At 48.7% G+C, this 16,641-nt stretch overlaps 2 non-coding genes across 2 annotated transcripts; both read left to right on the plus strand.

The window, feature by feature from the left end:
• Positions 1-754: 754 nt before the first annotated feature.
• Positions 755-824, plus strand: TRNAK-UUU (transfer RNA lysine (anticodon UUU)). The gene has a single exon. It is a non-coding gene; the product is annotated as a tRNA-Lys (tRNA).
• Positions 825-2,889: 2,065 nt separating this feature from the next.
• TRNAK-UUU (transfer RNA lysine (anticodon UUU)) lies at positions 2,890-2,962 on the plus strand. Its single transcript has one exon. It is a non-coding gene; the product is annotated as a tRNA-Lys (tRNA).
• The last annotated feature ends 13,679 nt before the right edge of the window (positions 2,963-16,641 follow it).

The raw sequence follows: 16,641 nt of genomic DNA on the forward strand, positions 1-16,641 counted from the left end.
CCAGGCATCTACTCACTTATCCAGGGATTAAGGGAATTGGTGAAAAGACGTCATTGATTGTTCCTTGCGAATCATATGCAGGCTAAGCCAATCGCCCCAGCTAACTTTCCGCGCGTGCACGCAACAATCACTACCCTGGATCACAACAAAGACGGGGAAGACACTCGAACCTGGGCGATCGAAACGCCTGCCGATCCAAAGCCACTTATTAAATGCGGGACACAAAGGCCATAACTGGTGCAGTCGGGTACGATTGTACCGCGAACGGCAGCCAAACGGCACACATCGGCGTGACGTCAGGGGACGGTAGAAGTGCGTTTTCTGAAGATGAAACTTCAGTTTGCCTTTGTAGGCCCATAGCATTATTCCAAGATCTACCGGTAAGACCCAGCAAACTTCAGATCACGGCTTGAGGGTCATAGAGGTCTACCGTTTCCTGGAGAGGCCCGTCACGTCGCGTGACCAAAAGCCGGCCGCTGATTGGTGGGGGGACTGCATTTTGCACAGAAACGTAGCCAAATTTGGAGACTTCGACGACGCAATTTCGATGACAAGAGGCTAAACCGCTGGGGAACTATTCCGTATTGAGAAAACTGCTGCATACCGGAGGACGTCAATAACACAACGGTCTCCTGGAGGCGTCAGTATTCCAATGAAAAGCTCCTTTCCGCCACTCGGCTGCCCATATTCTCTTCCTCTCGAGTTCCCCGCGCTGAGTGAAGTTCCCCCCGGGTCCCAGGCGAACGTTCCCCCAGCCTTAGCTCAGTTGGTAGAGCGTTAGGCTTTTAACCTAACGGTCCAGGGTTCGAGTCCCTGTTCGGGCGTTGTTTTAGCTGGCACTCCCCGTCAGCAGGACATTTTGTACCGGGGTTGCTTTGAAATTGCTGTTTCTAAGATCACCAACTGGCGTTGGGCGTCAGCGAGCTAGTGGGGAGTAAAGAAATAAGGGAGTAAGGTGCATGGAAGTTTGTAAATTGTGAGCAAGCATGTGAGCTCATAAATAAGGCGTAAGTAGATATGTGAGATTCGCACGACTTTCACGCTTTGCCCGCGTTTTGCATCGGGAATGGTATCTTGCAGCTTATTTTGGTTTTGTATCGATATCAAAGGGCAAAAGATACGGCAAGCCTTCACGGCTTCAAAAACAGTTTCCAAAAAATGATACCTGTCAAAAAAGTTCTCACCCTAATCAACGGAATGTTTGGCATGGCCAGCTTTTTTTAATTCGTTGTATTGCAGATGAAGCTCATATAACGAAAAAGAATATGATGTCTATGGTGCATTAAATTTTATTTGCCTCTATTTTGCGTTTTTTGGCGCTACTATGATTGTATTGCAACGGTTTCTGATAGCTTTAGCTGCAGGCGACAATATGGGCTGTTCTAAATGTCGTTGACCTCAGAAAAGACACCCTTTTATCCCTGTATCAGGTGAACGAGGATTAGTAGTGGAGTACGCGGCCAGCCGACCAGGAGGGTCTGACATCCTGCCGCTTCGCTGGGCCATTATTGAGGAGGATTTGGAGATGTGCCAGCTGTTACTGCCGAAGAGGGCCGTAAAATGGCTCTCAATCGTGGAGGCTCTTGTTTCTTCGCTCGGTGAGAAGCACGGAGATAATAATTCGTCACATATACATGTCTATTGCACACAGTTTGTCGGAGAAGAAACAATTACTATGTATAACATGTGCCAAGTCGGCAAAGCAATTTATACTGGCTGATACCATTGAGTGAATCCCTATCCACTTTCGTAAGTTATTCAGTGTATTAAAGAGGAACATATTATTTCAACATAGATACAACAGTAGTATTAGCCTTATTCTTCGAAGAAAAACCAACATATGGAGATATAGTTGAGTTGATATTTCGACAACATGCCAAACCGATGTGCTGGCACCACGTAAATATGCATAATGGGGAGGATATACTGTTTACAAAAAAGAACTGCGTAAGGTAATGAAAACACTGATTCCTAAAACTGAGTCAAATATTCGTATAGCTTACACAGGTCCCTTGCCACATAGCCTTGCGTGCCCAGCACATGAGACCGCAAGTTGCAGCGGCACGTAATTATCGTATGAAATTATCAAATGGTTACGGCTGTAACTACCATGCATCAGCTTGTAAATGCTGCTATCAAAATATCTGCTATCAAAGTATCTATCGCAGTTGAGTTTTGTTGTACATTCCAAACGCTTCCAGAAAACCATGCCGTCTTCGCTGCCAGCGCCAGATTTACTACATTTCAATTACAACCTAGTAAGGCTGCTGCGATGCTTTTGTAACACTGTAGCAATTCCAAATCACATCTCATGAAAGTGTTGTAGATGTTGTTTCCCGTAGTAGCATTTCTCGATTGCATATAGACATGTTCACGAATCATTTCACCCAGCTGTGCAGAATGTCACTTGGCCAAGTTAGTGACATGTTGCATCTTTTAGCAGGGAGACGTTGCTCTCCGAATTAATTGAAAAATAAATCCAGTGAAATTTACAATCCAGAGGGCGCAATAATGCATTCTGATTGTTACCGTGGCGCCCGTCTGCCGTCCGTAATGAATGAATGCACGGGAGATGAATGAAATACCGCTAATGGTCGGCGATCACAGCACATGCGCTTACCGACGTTTTGTTTAAAACACTCGGTAGTGGCGACGGGCGGTCAATCGATGGCATGCAGACTTGAAATAGTGAAGTTGCAACCCTTTAGGTATAGTTGATGTTTGAACGGAATCGAACGCATAGTTATGGACAAATAGGTGGTAAATACATCACACATGCGTTAGTGTGAATTTCGACACGATCCTGGAGATGGGCTCTTTCCATTCTGCGAGTACGTGTTTTATGTTGGCTACTGGCAAAGTAGGAGGGCCCAAATTAAGCCGCAAGAGGCCCGGATAGCTCAGTTGGTAGAGCGTTAGGCTTTTAACCTAACGGTCCAGGGTTCGAGTCCCTGTTCGGGCGGGGTTTTGACAGGCGTACCTCGTCAGCGCTACGCTGGTAGAGCGTTAGGCTTTTAACCTAACGGTCCAGGGTTCGAGTCCCTGTTCGGGCGGGGATGCCTTGTCTGCATTGTCAACGGACAAGGCATCTGCCTTGTCAGATACCTTGTGAACGGAATCGAGCCGGGAAACAGGACAGTTTCCGGTAGGTCTCACCATCGATCTTTCTCCATTGTCGGTCTTTTCTCCTGTGTTGATCTTTGCCCATTTCAAGTTCAGCGCTTTGCCCTTCTCTTGCATCAGGAATGATATCTTGCAGCCTTCTCAGTGTTCGTTAGGTATTAAAATAGTAAGTGGACGACAAGCCTTTACGGCTTCAAAAACAATGTCCAAAAGATATTCGCTTTCTTTCTTTCGCGGAAGCGACCTATCGTTATACGACTACTCTCGTTATTCTGTACAGCAAGTATTTTCATTCCTTTCACGTCGAGAATAAAATACATCCACTGATCAAAGTTTTCCGCCCTGGTACCCCAGACGAGGGTCATATAGAGACACAAGTGGTAGCTATGTTACCCTCGGCGCCAAACATAGCAGCCAAGTTCACAGCCCACCTATCGTACACCGATGTTGGACCAGCACTTCTACCCGAAAGACACCCAGTACTGGATCATCGCCGCTGTCGGAGTGACGACATCTCCCACTCCGTTGCTGCATTATCATAATCGTACGATGCGGTGTAGACAAGGCGAGTTCCTAAATGCAGTGGGTCTCGACCTTTCTGAGACAGTGTTCTCCCGGTGGTAAGCTTCACGCGGCGGTCCTCGGTGCTGTGAAAGCTAGTCCGTTCCTATCACACATCCAAAAATTATAGGTGTGAGAAATTCTTCCCGATTACCCTCTAGACTCAGGAATTGACACCTCAAATCTTTCAAAGATATTCCTTTAAGAAACGCTATCGTTTTTGTCCGTCCGCTCGCCGCCGTCCAATGTTAGCCATATGGCCAATGTCGCGCGGGCTACGAAGACTGCAATGCGCAGCTCGCCACGCTGCATCGCCGCCAGAGCTGGCTGTGAGTTCGTAGACGCTCGGAGTGTGGGCATAAAACGCCTCCGAGTCTCTTGGTGTGCTTAACTGGAACATGTTTGCCAGCTAAGACGGGCTATTGGTGCTTTTGGTGTGTCGGCATGGGATGGGTAAAAAAACCGGCATATTACACAGACACGCAAGTTCTCTGAAACGGCTCATCCGATCGCCTTGACATCTCCGCCAATCAATTTCATGCAATGAGATGAATCACGGGGCGCAATATCGAGGCCTGAGCTGAGGTCAAACAGCTCGAAAGCGCGAAGGCAAAATTTTGCATGCAAATGCAGACAACTCATATATCAGAGCCTACTGTACCGATAGCTGTGAAACCTTCATCACTTAACGCCCCATGCCTGATTCTCTTTTGAGGTCCCAATTTTGGTGATCCTAGGTCAGGCCAAAAGTCGTCAAATTTCACAAAGTCCAAAATTTTTGCTTGCGGACAACTTGTAGATGAGAATCTAACACGCCTATAGCCGCCGTACCTTACCATTCAATACGCCATTTACCCTAATCCTCTGTTGAAGCTGCAAGTATGACGCCATTTATAATTGTCTTTTCCTTTCGCGTTTGTTCCAAGAAGAAGTGCAGCATAGTTAGGCTGGCCGGCCTTATGAGGTTATATTTCCCTCAGCGGAGGTGTTGTGCTGAAAATCGCGCGCTGCATTGTGCATGGTGTCGCCACGATTAACAGAACCTTGGCCATGGAACACGTGATGGTGCGTAGCTGGTCAATGTGTGTGGCTTGCGAATACCGTTTTGTCGTGATCATGTGCATGCCTCCTCAGCAGTCTTTTGCTGGTTGCTGACTCAGCGTCATTCAAAAGTCCGCCGAATTGAACTGAGCCTGTGCCGAAATGGACTGGCTTGGTCAGTGTCCTGCTGTGACAGATAAATGACCTCAGGATCCTTCTTGGGGACAGGCTTCCAGCACTCTTTGCATGGCTTTTCACGGAGGTACAAGTTCCACACGCAAACAAGAGGAAAATTGACGGAAATGACGTCACTGCTGTAGTCAACAGGAACTTTGAGCTCCGCTGTGCGTGTTGTGCGCCGCCGTGTCAGTGCCTGATTGGACGATTAGGACTGTCCCGAATGTGTTGAATGAAATATGTCTTGCACAACGTACTTTTTATGTCCTTACTCACAAAAACAAGTCTGCATTAGCAGTTTGCGCTAGTGCCCTTGCATTAGCGCACACAATATTGAGAAGTGTTAATGCTGTGATGTGCACGACCGCAAAAATAATAGAAATGCCCACAAGCTTTGATAAAACAAAAATAACGAAAACGTATAGCTTTATGATAAACATTACAACTGCTCGGTGCGTCCCATCGAGTGGTGAAAGTTTAGAGACGATCGGAGCAAGAGTTCTTCAACGCGTTGTGTGCAGGTAAGAATTTTGGACTTTGTGAAGTTTGATGACGTTTGACCTGACCTAGGATACTCAAATTTGGGGCTGCAAGAGGGAATCAGATATGGGGCATCCAACGGTGAGGGTGTGACAGTGATCGGTTTGGAAGGTTCTGAGCTATAAGTCGTCTGCCAAGATGAATTTTGGAATTTGTGACATTTCACGACTCCTGGCCCGATCCAAATTTATTAAATTTGGAGTTGCAACAGGGAATCAGGTATGGGGCATCCAAAAGTGAAGGTTTCACAGCGATCGGTGCAGTAGGTCTTGAGATCTGAGCAGTCCGCATTTGCATGTAAAACTTTGCATTTGCCTTTTCGAGGTGTTTGACCTCAGGTCAGGTCTCAATTTTACCACCCCATGTCTCACCTTATTGCATGGAATCGATTGGTGGAGGTTTCAAGGCGATCGGACGAGCCGTTTCGGAGATGTTGTGTGTCTATATCATATGTCGTTTTTTTAGACCCTGCCCGTCGGCATGGTGCAGTAGACGTGCATCGATAGTTCTGACTTTTACCAACAGATGGCGTTACCAGATGCACTGTGCACCGATTGTGCTGGTTTTCTTATTAACAGGGCTGAAAGAACGCGCTCGTATGACTTTTGTGTCCGAAATACTGTTGTGTTCGGTTTTATTGAACGCAGCAGCAACAGACAAATAAAAGTCCTGAGCAAATAGCAAATTCATACTTGCCGTACTATAACCCAACTGCGGCCCTTCAATACGACTAGCAACGTAGTATTGTCATCATCATTCAGAGCGAGGTCATCCGTCCCTCTTATCCTCTATCTTGCTTCATCCTGCCTCCTCGCGACACCCCGCTTGTCTGGGGCAGGCTGCATGCGTCAGCCATGAGTGGGCCGAGGGCCCCGTGGGAAGGGGGACCCCGACCGAGCTTTAACCCAGTGCGCCCGCGTGGGTTAAAGCTCGGCGGTTGGCCCCCCAGGCACATGCAAGTCTGCCCCACCGTTAATCATTATCCTTCATTCCATAATCCTGAAATGAACATTTATGGTCGAAAGGGCTCTAATAAAAAAACCAGAGCGAGGTATCTTGGAGCATGCCTGCTATTTATGAGGTTCCTGAGCATCCCAAGTTCTTTCAAACAACTTAATATCTGTGATGATTTAGAAGTCTGTTGCCGTCTACCACCCGGATATTGTTTCGAGTCCAAGAAGTTTGATAATCTTTTTTAGACTTGGACTCAGACATGTCCAGAATGTGGTCAAATGGTTATCATAAGATTCAGTTCAGCGACGCTCACAAGCTTCTTTTAGGAGACGTTGATTCATTTATTTATTCTTTGACAATCGAACAGGATTTCACAAAAATGGAACGTTTCCGACATGCCGTCTGAACCGCTGAACACGTGTTCCCGATCACGTGTTCCCGAACCGTCAGGCTTTGATGTAAGGTTTTTGTTTATGTGACTCTCGCAATGCATGCTGCACCACAACTGCTCGCTAAATATTTCGCCTGGATACATTTGTCGACAGCTTATACCAATGGCCGTGCCAGGCCCGGCTTCGAGAGGGGTAACGCGCTGTGTTTGCCCGCAGGCTGAGGTCCGCACGGTATCTGCACCGAATTTTGGAGTGGGCTGGCGTCTGCGGCCAGCCGGACACTCTCATTGCGTGGCATCATATGTCGTTCTGTGGCTGATTTTGAAACCATGGAGAGGAAAATCCAGTTTGCTGTTTTGACACTCTATCCCTATACGCCCCTCATGGTCAACCTAAAAAATGTCCGCGGCAGTGAAAAGCTAGTCGGACCTGTTGATACTGCGCAGCATTTTCGCTATTTTGTAAGACGAGATGAAACTGGTAGCCATCTTAATATATTGCGAACATCAATCGCATCGATGTTTACGACTAAATGACTCGTGGAGCGAAATTGAGAACTTATATTCAAATACCTGTGGATTCCACACCACGGTTTTCCCGGCGGCCGAAGCCGCCAGAGTACTAGCCATTGGTATGCTAGCTAAAACCCTGAAAAGCGATAGAAACCGCATATCGACCCGCTAGATGAAGACCTGTGGAATCAGTTTTAGACTGACAGACAGACAGACATTCCTTTCAATAGTTCCAGCAGCGCGTAACGCCTCTTTTTCAGATATACGAAGCTGCCTAGTGCAGTGATGTTGCTGGTAACTAATTAAAGATGATTGCTTCTTTGAAATTTATTCTGGATGAGTTTGCATGATTGGTTTTCGTTTCAGAGCATCTGCTTATCAGAGCTTGGTTGTGTGTTCCCTGTATCCACCACCCAAACAGTGTTGTCCATCTTAACGGATTATTTTGCCTCGGCCCTTTCGGTAGACGGAAATGCGGATGATTTTACATGCAGCATAATGCGGCGGCACGGCCGCCCCGGACCTGGGTCGACCTTTGTTGGCTAGATGTCAGTAGACCTTTCTATTTCAGTTTGGCCAAACAACGCGCCCGCTCTGGGACTTGTACCTGGTTCCACCCGATTGCGAGTCCAACATCTTGGTACAAGGCCACGGACATGCAGCATCACAGATGACTGTTGATGACTGATAATCATAGGTCCAAAATAAATACCGCAAACCTAGGGCAATCTCTCCGGTGGTTTAGCGTTCTGGTAGAAAATGTTAACAGCCTCGTACTTTATGATCATTATTGGTGGGGCTATCTGTTCAACCACAGAAAAATTAGACGCATTACATTTTTCAAGAAAATTGTGTTATAGGTCACCAAACCTGTCACTTTGAAACGGTGTCCACAAGGACCCGTCATGTGCTGGTTGCTGATACTTTCGCGCAGTGACGTATAAACCTTACGGCACGCTCGCTCATTCTTTATTCAAGAGGACTGGCAATGCACTTGTCTGCTCATGTGCCAGTAAAAATGGCTGTGATGTAAAGCACGCCTGCTGTTTTTATAGCGCTTGTATATAACGCTTTGTTCAAGTTGCTCATCAAACTTTTCGATCTCACCCGATGACTTTTTCATGTAATTAACACGCAACTTGTACGCTCCCTTGATGTCGATGTTGTGAAGCCGGCTGCCGCTCAGCTCACGTTGCCCATAAGCTTAATAAATGGAATAAATATGTATTCAGTCAACATCCACAGACCGTACAACGCTCTGGAAAACTAGCGTATCGAAAAAAGGCTTTTCAATGATCATATTTATGAACTTCTTATGTGCATATGTGAGAGTCTGCTATGTGTGAGCATCGTACTACGTTTCAGTATGCCAATTCAATATATAACAAAACATCCTCGTTGTGGCAGCTCTGTAAGAAGGCGAGAAGTGTCTCCTTGACTCATTTCTTGCAGCACCGACTTGAGCCACATTCCGAGTCACCACGAGTCCCAGAGTCAACACAACAGAGCACACGCTCCAGAGTGGGCCCATCGCAAACCGCTAACAAACGCCTTCTCTCGGCGGCCATCTTGCCTGCCCTGCCCGGCAGTACGACAGCGCCAGCCTTGTCTTCTGCTGACGGTGGCGTCGGCAAGATGGCGGCGACTGCGGCAGCGCCTCAGGCGCTGAAGATGGGCGGGTCAATGTCCCGGATGATGGGTCCGCTGCCGATGCCGCCGTCCTCGCGGTGCACGCTGGTGTGGCCGCCGACGACACCCCCGTGGCCGTAGCCCTTGGGGATGTACACCGGGGCGACTGTGGGGGAGGGTGGAGGGGAAGGTCAGCAGTCAGCGACCTCGCTCGGTCAGCAGAACGGTGATGGCGACGTCGCACAGGCGCGAGTTTTCAAACGGGGCAGGTGGTCGGAAATGTAGCTCTGACCAAGGTTGCTACGATGAGGCGTATGGCTGCACACCGTCTAACCAGTTATCAGCTCCTAAGCCGCACCTTCTGATTGACAGCGGAGCTAAGGTTCGGTTGCAAGGAGAACTAACTAGCGAGGCTGAACAGGCATTATACTGAGGCATTATCTATGAAATCATTTTAGAATACAGAAATAGCCGCAGAACGTCGTCAAACATTGCATACGTTTCACGCTGCCTTGTGTATTTGGGGTGCATAGAAGTTTACACGGCATGAAAAATAAGTGTGAGCTGGAAGGTAATGTGGGAGCTTGAGTCGTACTATCTCAGGAGGTCTGAAACACTATTGGCATGGTCTATAACCAATTTGGTCGTGACAAAAATATTTGGAGCATTAGGAACAGCGTCCAGGGCCTTGCATAGGCCTTTTATAATTACAAGGTACGTTTACAAGCTCCATACCTCCATAGCCTCTGATGACTGTTTGCGCATCATTCCATGGATTTGATCGCCAGCTGTACCAACTCACCACCATGCGAGCCAGCGTAGATAGGGTGGTATTCGCCATGGCCGATAGGTGGCAGGGCCTGTCCGCCACTGTAGTGGTGGCTCTCGTGTCCCGTCTCGGTGACGACGTGGCGCGCTGCATGACCTCCATGCGGCACCGGCGGCAGCACGATCGGCAGGATGTAGATGTACGGCCCGTAGCCGCCGTAGCCGCCGTAGCCGCCGGCGCCGCCGCCGAAGCCGCCGGGCGCCGGCGCGAAGTGCGGCGAGAGGTACGAATTCTCCGCCTCGCGGTCCTCCTCGCTGGCGGCCGTGTCAGCGTCGGCCGCCTCCTCCCCCGCATCGGACTTTGCCTCGGCGTCGGCGGCGGTCTTCTCGTCACCGGCGTCAGCGAGCTTCCGCGACCGGCGTCTGGTGCTTGGCGAGTTGCAGCGCAATGGGACGCCAGCCTACCTCCTGGCCGATGGCGCCAGCGGCGGCTGCAGAGCACCAGAACACACGTGTTACCAGCTCACCTCCTGGCCGATGGCGCCAGCGGCGGCTGCAGAGCACCAGAACACACGTGTTACCAGCCCACAACCTGGCCGATGGCGCCGGCGGCGGCTGCGGAGCACCAGAACACACGTGTTACCAGCCCACCTCCAGGCGGATGGCGCCGGCAGCGGCTACGGAGCACCAGAACACACGTGTTACCAGCCCACAACCTGGCCGATGGCGCCGGCGGCAGCTGCGGAGCACCAGAACACACGTGTTACCAGCCCCACCTCCAGGCGGATGGCGCCGGCGGCGGCTGCAGAGCACCAGAACACACGTGTTACCAGCCTACCTCCTGGTCGATGGCGCCGGCAGCGGCTGCAGAGCACCAGAACACACGTGTTACCAGCCCACCTCCCGGCCGGTTGAGCCAGCGGCGGCTGCGGAGCATTGATGGCTTTCCCGGGATTCGGGAGGGGGGGGGGGGGTTACCAACTTGGGTTCAGTCTTACCCCCCCCCCCAGTTTGAGAAGAAAGTGGACCAAATCCCTGGAGAAAACCATCTCTTTATGAACTTCCAGGGTACATTTTCGTCAACTTCCAATGCTCAGTCCCTCCTTCCCCTCCCCAACACCTTTGCAAATCTACGCCCCTCTTATCAACATAAGCATCTAGTGAGCATTTGCGATGATCTCACAGCCAAACAGACTACACCAACAGCATGACCTCATCTCAAAAGCCCAAACCTCAACAACAACAGTAGCAGCAGCAACAACAACAAATAAATGTCTTTCCATATCGCGCGCGGTGTGGAGCTCCATGTACCTTTCGCGGACTTCTGCTCGGTCTCAGGAGAAGCCGTTTTGTCGTCCTTGGTTGCCTCGGCGCTGCGCTCCTTGATCTTGTCGGACCTGTCGCCGCCGATGTAGGTCCCCGTCTGGAAGATCTGGCGAGACGTCTTCGGCCGGTCAACCAGCGCGTCCTTCAGCATGTCCTTGATGCTGTCCGGGTACTCCGACTCGGAGAGGCTGGCCTTGGACGCCTCGGACGCGGCGTCCGAGTCCTTCTTCGGAGCTGCGGCCACGGCCGACACCAGCAGCCAGCACAGCACAGCACGCTGAAATGGCAGGCGGTGTGACAATCACCATCGCAGTGACACTACTCTGTGTCAAGTCATCAATATGGACATCAACATAGAGATAGACACAGAAAATTATCGAGATAGACGCGGACAATTCATCGAAAAATGATCACAAATCACGAGCAGCGATGGACACTGAATGAAGATGGAATTCAACACGAGCGGTAAGAATGGGCGTGCTCTGTGCCATCGCATGGCGATGTCCGGGCATCAGCTAAGGTATCTCGCCAACCGTGGCCGTCAAACAGGTCACCTGGCGTGTCAGGACTTCAGCGGAGGGAGGATCGGTGCGTTTGAAAAAGGGAATGCCTTAGTTGCGTGCTGTAACAGAGTCCTTTTCAATGAATGTGTCAGGGTGGATACCACCGAGGCAATGCACTAGAAAATGCAGCCGAGTCATCCAAGACACGGAAAACAATGTTATTTTCATAACTGGCACAAAAAGACGCCGAAAACAACTTCGTTTTCACTGTATATCAAGCATGAAACGGTCAGCGTTGTTCACTGCACGGCCTCATTTTAGACCACGCCCCCACCATGCGTGCACTGGCTGGTAGCCAATCATGGGACATCTGTTTGAAAGGTGCTAAGCGGATAGTGTCCGCTCCGAAGGGCGTTGCAAAAATGCTGTTCAATGAGCGTGGTTACCACCTACCACTGCGTAAGGCACTACGAACTGCACCGAGTTCATGTACAGCCTTAAATCAACAATCCGTTTTGGTTCAAGTTGAGCATGACAGCACTGGTCACATCATCAGAAGACCTTATTTCGCCTCAAGTTTGGTTGCGACCAGAGCTCTTCAGTCACTCAGTCTGTACCGAATCCACCTCACGCATGACAGCGAGACTTTGCAGCTGCTGAGAGCCAGCGAATGTGTTTCAGGCGTCTAAGCTTAAGTCGTTGGGCTTTGGCTGAATATTGTTTGGGATAACTTGGGCCCCCACACGATTTGAGATTGGGTTGGGCGTCGGATATGCGGATTTTAATAGTGTATGTACTATAGTAAAGTAGTGTATGTATTTTGTTGTTACGCATGGTCATGCCATCCACAATAAAACCAAATTGGACACAAAGTCACATAGCAAATGTTTTGGCATTGGTGGATAGCATGGACAAAGTTCAATAACCCGGACAAGTTTCTGAGAGCAGCAAAAAGTCCGATGGAAGAATTCCGGGGATACCTGGGCCTGTGCGAAAAGTCTGGGTACCTCAAGACGAATTCAAGAAAAAGGGGTCATCAGTCCTAATATGACAAATCTGACATGGTCGTGTAGATGTGCGCGGGCAAAACCGCGGCAAAATAAAGCAGAGCAAAGCTTAACAAAACATATATGGCGACACTCCCTGTATCCTAATGACCCTGTTCACTCCTAGCTGGAGGACCTTAAGTGATACAAAAACTGATGATAGTAGGTGTATGTTTTGTATCAGTGAATGCATTTTCAGACATGGACGATGAAAATAATTCAACTTAGACTAAAAATGAAAATATGTATGAAATATGAGTTAAAGATAATGCACTCCTTCATTTACGGGTTGATCCTATGTCACCCATGTTGGTACCTGGATTTAGCCTGACAATGCAGGATTGGTTTGATCTGATTTATGTATTGATCCAGACTGGCAGTTAGACGGACCAGCTTATGTATCAAATCAAACAAATATAAAAATGAAGGATAATTTGAATGGTTGCTTTCAGAATCACAGAGAAAAAGAGAGAGATGGCTACCATCATTACGGATGTTATGTCGCCATGAGGTTAACTTAATCCAGCATTAGTATATTTGCTGCCAGAATGTGTAAAGTCAATTGCTTTAGAAAAACAGAATTTGGTGAGCCCGCCTGGAACGTATATTAGCTATCAACTAGTGTGAACTCTAGGTGATCAAGAGGAATGTTTTAACTTCATATTATCCGGTAGTTAAGAGACGACCTGCGACGGAACAGATGTCTGTTTATGTCAGACAGCGCAGTAAATTGCATGAAAACATGTGAAGACAATATCCAACTCAGCTCCGTTACACTGCATATGACGTCATCTCCCATCGGAGGGCAACGTAACAATTCGACGCACTCAGCAGATGAGGCTATAAGGCGCCGTTTACCGTCACCCTGGAACAACGTGCGGGACCGCGGGGATCGAAGCCCGTCAGAGGTCAAGACGACCCGAGCTAACCATTGTGGCACATCAACACGCGCTCTGGTGGGGGTCAAGTTGACCCCTCCCCGAAGGTTTTTCTGAATGGTTTTCAAACGCCGCGGTGAAGCCGCCCCAATTTTGTTAGCTGTAGACAATTTAATAGCAGATCATTTGGTATCAGAAATTTAGATGCATCTTGTAATGTTGCTGACCTACAACAGGTCAAAATCAGGCCACGGATTCAGCTCAACAATTTCTAGGGCATCCTTTAATCTCATGCAATAACAGTGCTAGAAGAACGCATAATCTCTGAGATAGCTTCTTAGGCAACACAACAATTGAATAAACAGAGTTCATCGACCTAGGGTCAGATATGAAGGTCAAGCCAAGGTTAAAACTAATCTGCTTTGTTACTCTAGAGCTCACTGTATGTAGTAGTTTCTGATGCTCATTTCGTTTTTTTTTACAGGAACCACATTAGGTATCCTCCATGGACCTTTTAAAGATCGTAATAGGTGTCTGACCCAAAATTACTCGCGTCGGCATTTTGTTTTTAGGATCATGTTGTCTAGCATAATTTTTGACACTTATTCAAATGCAACTCGAAGCAGCCTTGTATGATTTGGGTCACCATGACCTGAAAAGGGTTAAACAAGGTCACAGACATTGAATGAGCACCAGTGACCTTTTGCTTAGAACAGGTATCTAGTTTCTGGGGGCACTTTGGACACCAATCAGGAGTTTGACGTTGCTTGATTGTATTTGACCCGAATGTTATAATCTAGGAACATCAAATTTTGACACAAGTGAGCTCATACACAGATCAACGCACCCTGCAAGTTTGGTGTCTCTAGCTCTCTTAGTTTCTGAGATCTCAGAGGGGTCAAACTGACACCCACCCAAGCGAAACAGTGCAGTTATTCACTAGGTGATCGGATGTCGTCGTGCACATGTATCGGAAGTGATGACGTTTCGCTAGGAATAAAACAAGAATAAGATAGCCCAAAACTAATGCCGCTCAAGCCGACAAAATAGGACATTCACGACCCAACACAGGCCACTTTATGCATGTACCAAGCGTTGCATTACACCTGGTTATCTGAGCTTATAATAAATTACATCAATCAAGCACAATCGCAGCGCGCAAAACATTACCTCGCCTTGGTTATATGTTTCAGCTAATGAAATGAATGAATAATGGTAAAGAGCTCACAAATGCAATTGATTTGTTTCATGCTGAGCACCGAATTAATGCCATCCAGAGCTCATAGAACTGTTTCGGATAATGTAAGGCTGGCTTAGTAGATTTGTCGATTTAGCTGTTGGCGAGAGCCTGAACGAGCTTTGACGAGTACTCTTTCCATTGAAATACAATGTGTTCCGGTCTAGGGGCGTGCTGATCTCTTCAGAGTCTTCGGAGATCACTCTCACATGTGAATTATGTTGTTACATACTGGGTGCCGTCGAACTGTTACTATAATCGATGCCAGTTATCGGGACATCTCATAGTGATGAGTAACGCCGTGTCCTGGTGGAGTCGAGGTCGTTAAAATTGTCCTGTTTTATGCGTTGAATTCAGCAAGTCTTGCAGCAGAGCGCATTGGTTGGCAACTTGAACAAACCGCTATGTAGACCATAACTCCGTTTGAGAGCTTAAGATAATCAGTGCAACCGTTCATCCGCCTACTTCTTCATCGCATCGTTACCAACGCTGTGCGCCGGTCGGAGACCCGACCCTGCCAGTGGTATGAACTCAATGCACGACCGAAGGGCATTCAGCGAGCATCTGAATGTGAACTGCATTTATCCTGGGCCAGGACACCGATGGTTAAAGCCATCTCGGCAATTCAACAATGACGACAAGGCGCAGAAGTGGAATGCTGCTCACAATTGCTTAGTCTGAGCTATGGAGTTGAGCTCTGCTACAGAGTGACTGATGCAAGGTATCATGCCACTGAGGGATTCGGGACCTAAAACATCATGAGTGATCACTGGAAATTACATGTGTTTCCTGAACGTCGTCCATATGGGATGTGTACGATGTGTAGAATGATATTGTCAATGGGAATCCCCGCTATCTTGGGTTCGTCAAAGAAAAAAAGCTCAATACATCCCGAGTAAAATATCAGACACCTCCAGGCATCCACTCTGCAAAAGCTTCGTCCATCGCCACGTCGCAGAGACAGGTCCAGGTCGGCTAGGTCAGCTCGGACACCGGTCCAGGCCAGATTCCTCACCTGCATATCCGAGCTGGTGAGACACAACATATCGCACTGGCGCACCGCACGTGTCTGGCCTCTCCCTACCTCGGCTTCCGACTTATACTAATGAAAACCTGCTCGTAATTGAGCACTTTCACCTCTGCCAACAATGGTGGCGTATGGCGGAGCGTTTTTCGCGGCGCGTGCCTGCGCCGCGCCGCTATATAGGTGCAACCGGCCGCCGGCGAGCCGACTGTGACGCGGCGCCGTCACACGTGACGCCGGCACCGGCGGCACAAAGGACGGGCCGCCGACCGCGTGACGGAGCTAATGGAGGCCCGATGGAGACGTCACACGGCGGGTGGGAGGCGTCAGACGGGGAAGGGAGACGGATATCAGAGAGATCAGAGTGTGGGGGGGGGGGGGGGCGGAGGACGTCAGACGGAGACGGAACATGGAAACCAACTCTTCAGGCGGACTCTCTAAGGGTCGAACTGCCTGAGATCATAGTTGTTGTATGGATGGTTAATGTGAATGTGCGTTTTCACTTCCTCGATGGTACGTCTTTGTGATGGACAACTGCCTTATTCATGTGCGTGCGGGCATTCAAAATTATTACGGGGGACTTTTCAAAAACCTAGATGCGTGTTATAGCCGTGTGCACACATACACTATCGCATACTTAACTGCAGGATCACAAGCGTTATCATAAAGCGTGCATTATTACATAACTGTTGAAAGGTGAGAGGTATGCCGAGTCATGCTATGCGCTCCTCTGTTGCTGTCACTTCTGCATGGCATAACAATGATGATTTAACTGCGGACAGCAGACAGGGTATCTGATGAGCCCCCATGGTGCAAGAGCGTCGCTTATCACTTTTTTCTCTCCTGACTGTGAAAAACTAGATGACACATGAAAAGACTTCAACAATGAGTTCTTGCTCTACAGAGTTGCTGGAGACGACGACCACGACT

The sequence above is a fragment of the Pollicipes pollicipes genome, unplaced genomic scaffold, assembly GCF_011947565.3.
Source record: "Pollicipes pollicipes isolate AB1234 unplaced genomic scaffold, Ppol_2.1 Scaffold_4219;HRSCAF=4965_pilon_pilon_pilon, whole genome shotgun sequence".
NCBI lineage: Eukaryota > Metazoa > Arthropoda > Thecostraca > Pollicipedomorpha > Pollicipedidae > Pollicipes > Pollicipes pollicipes.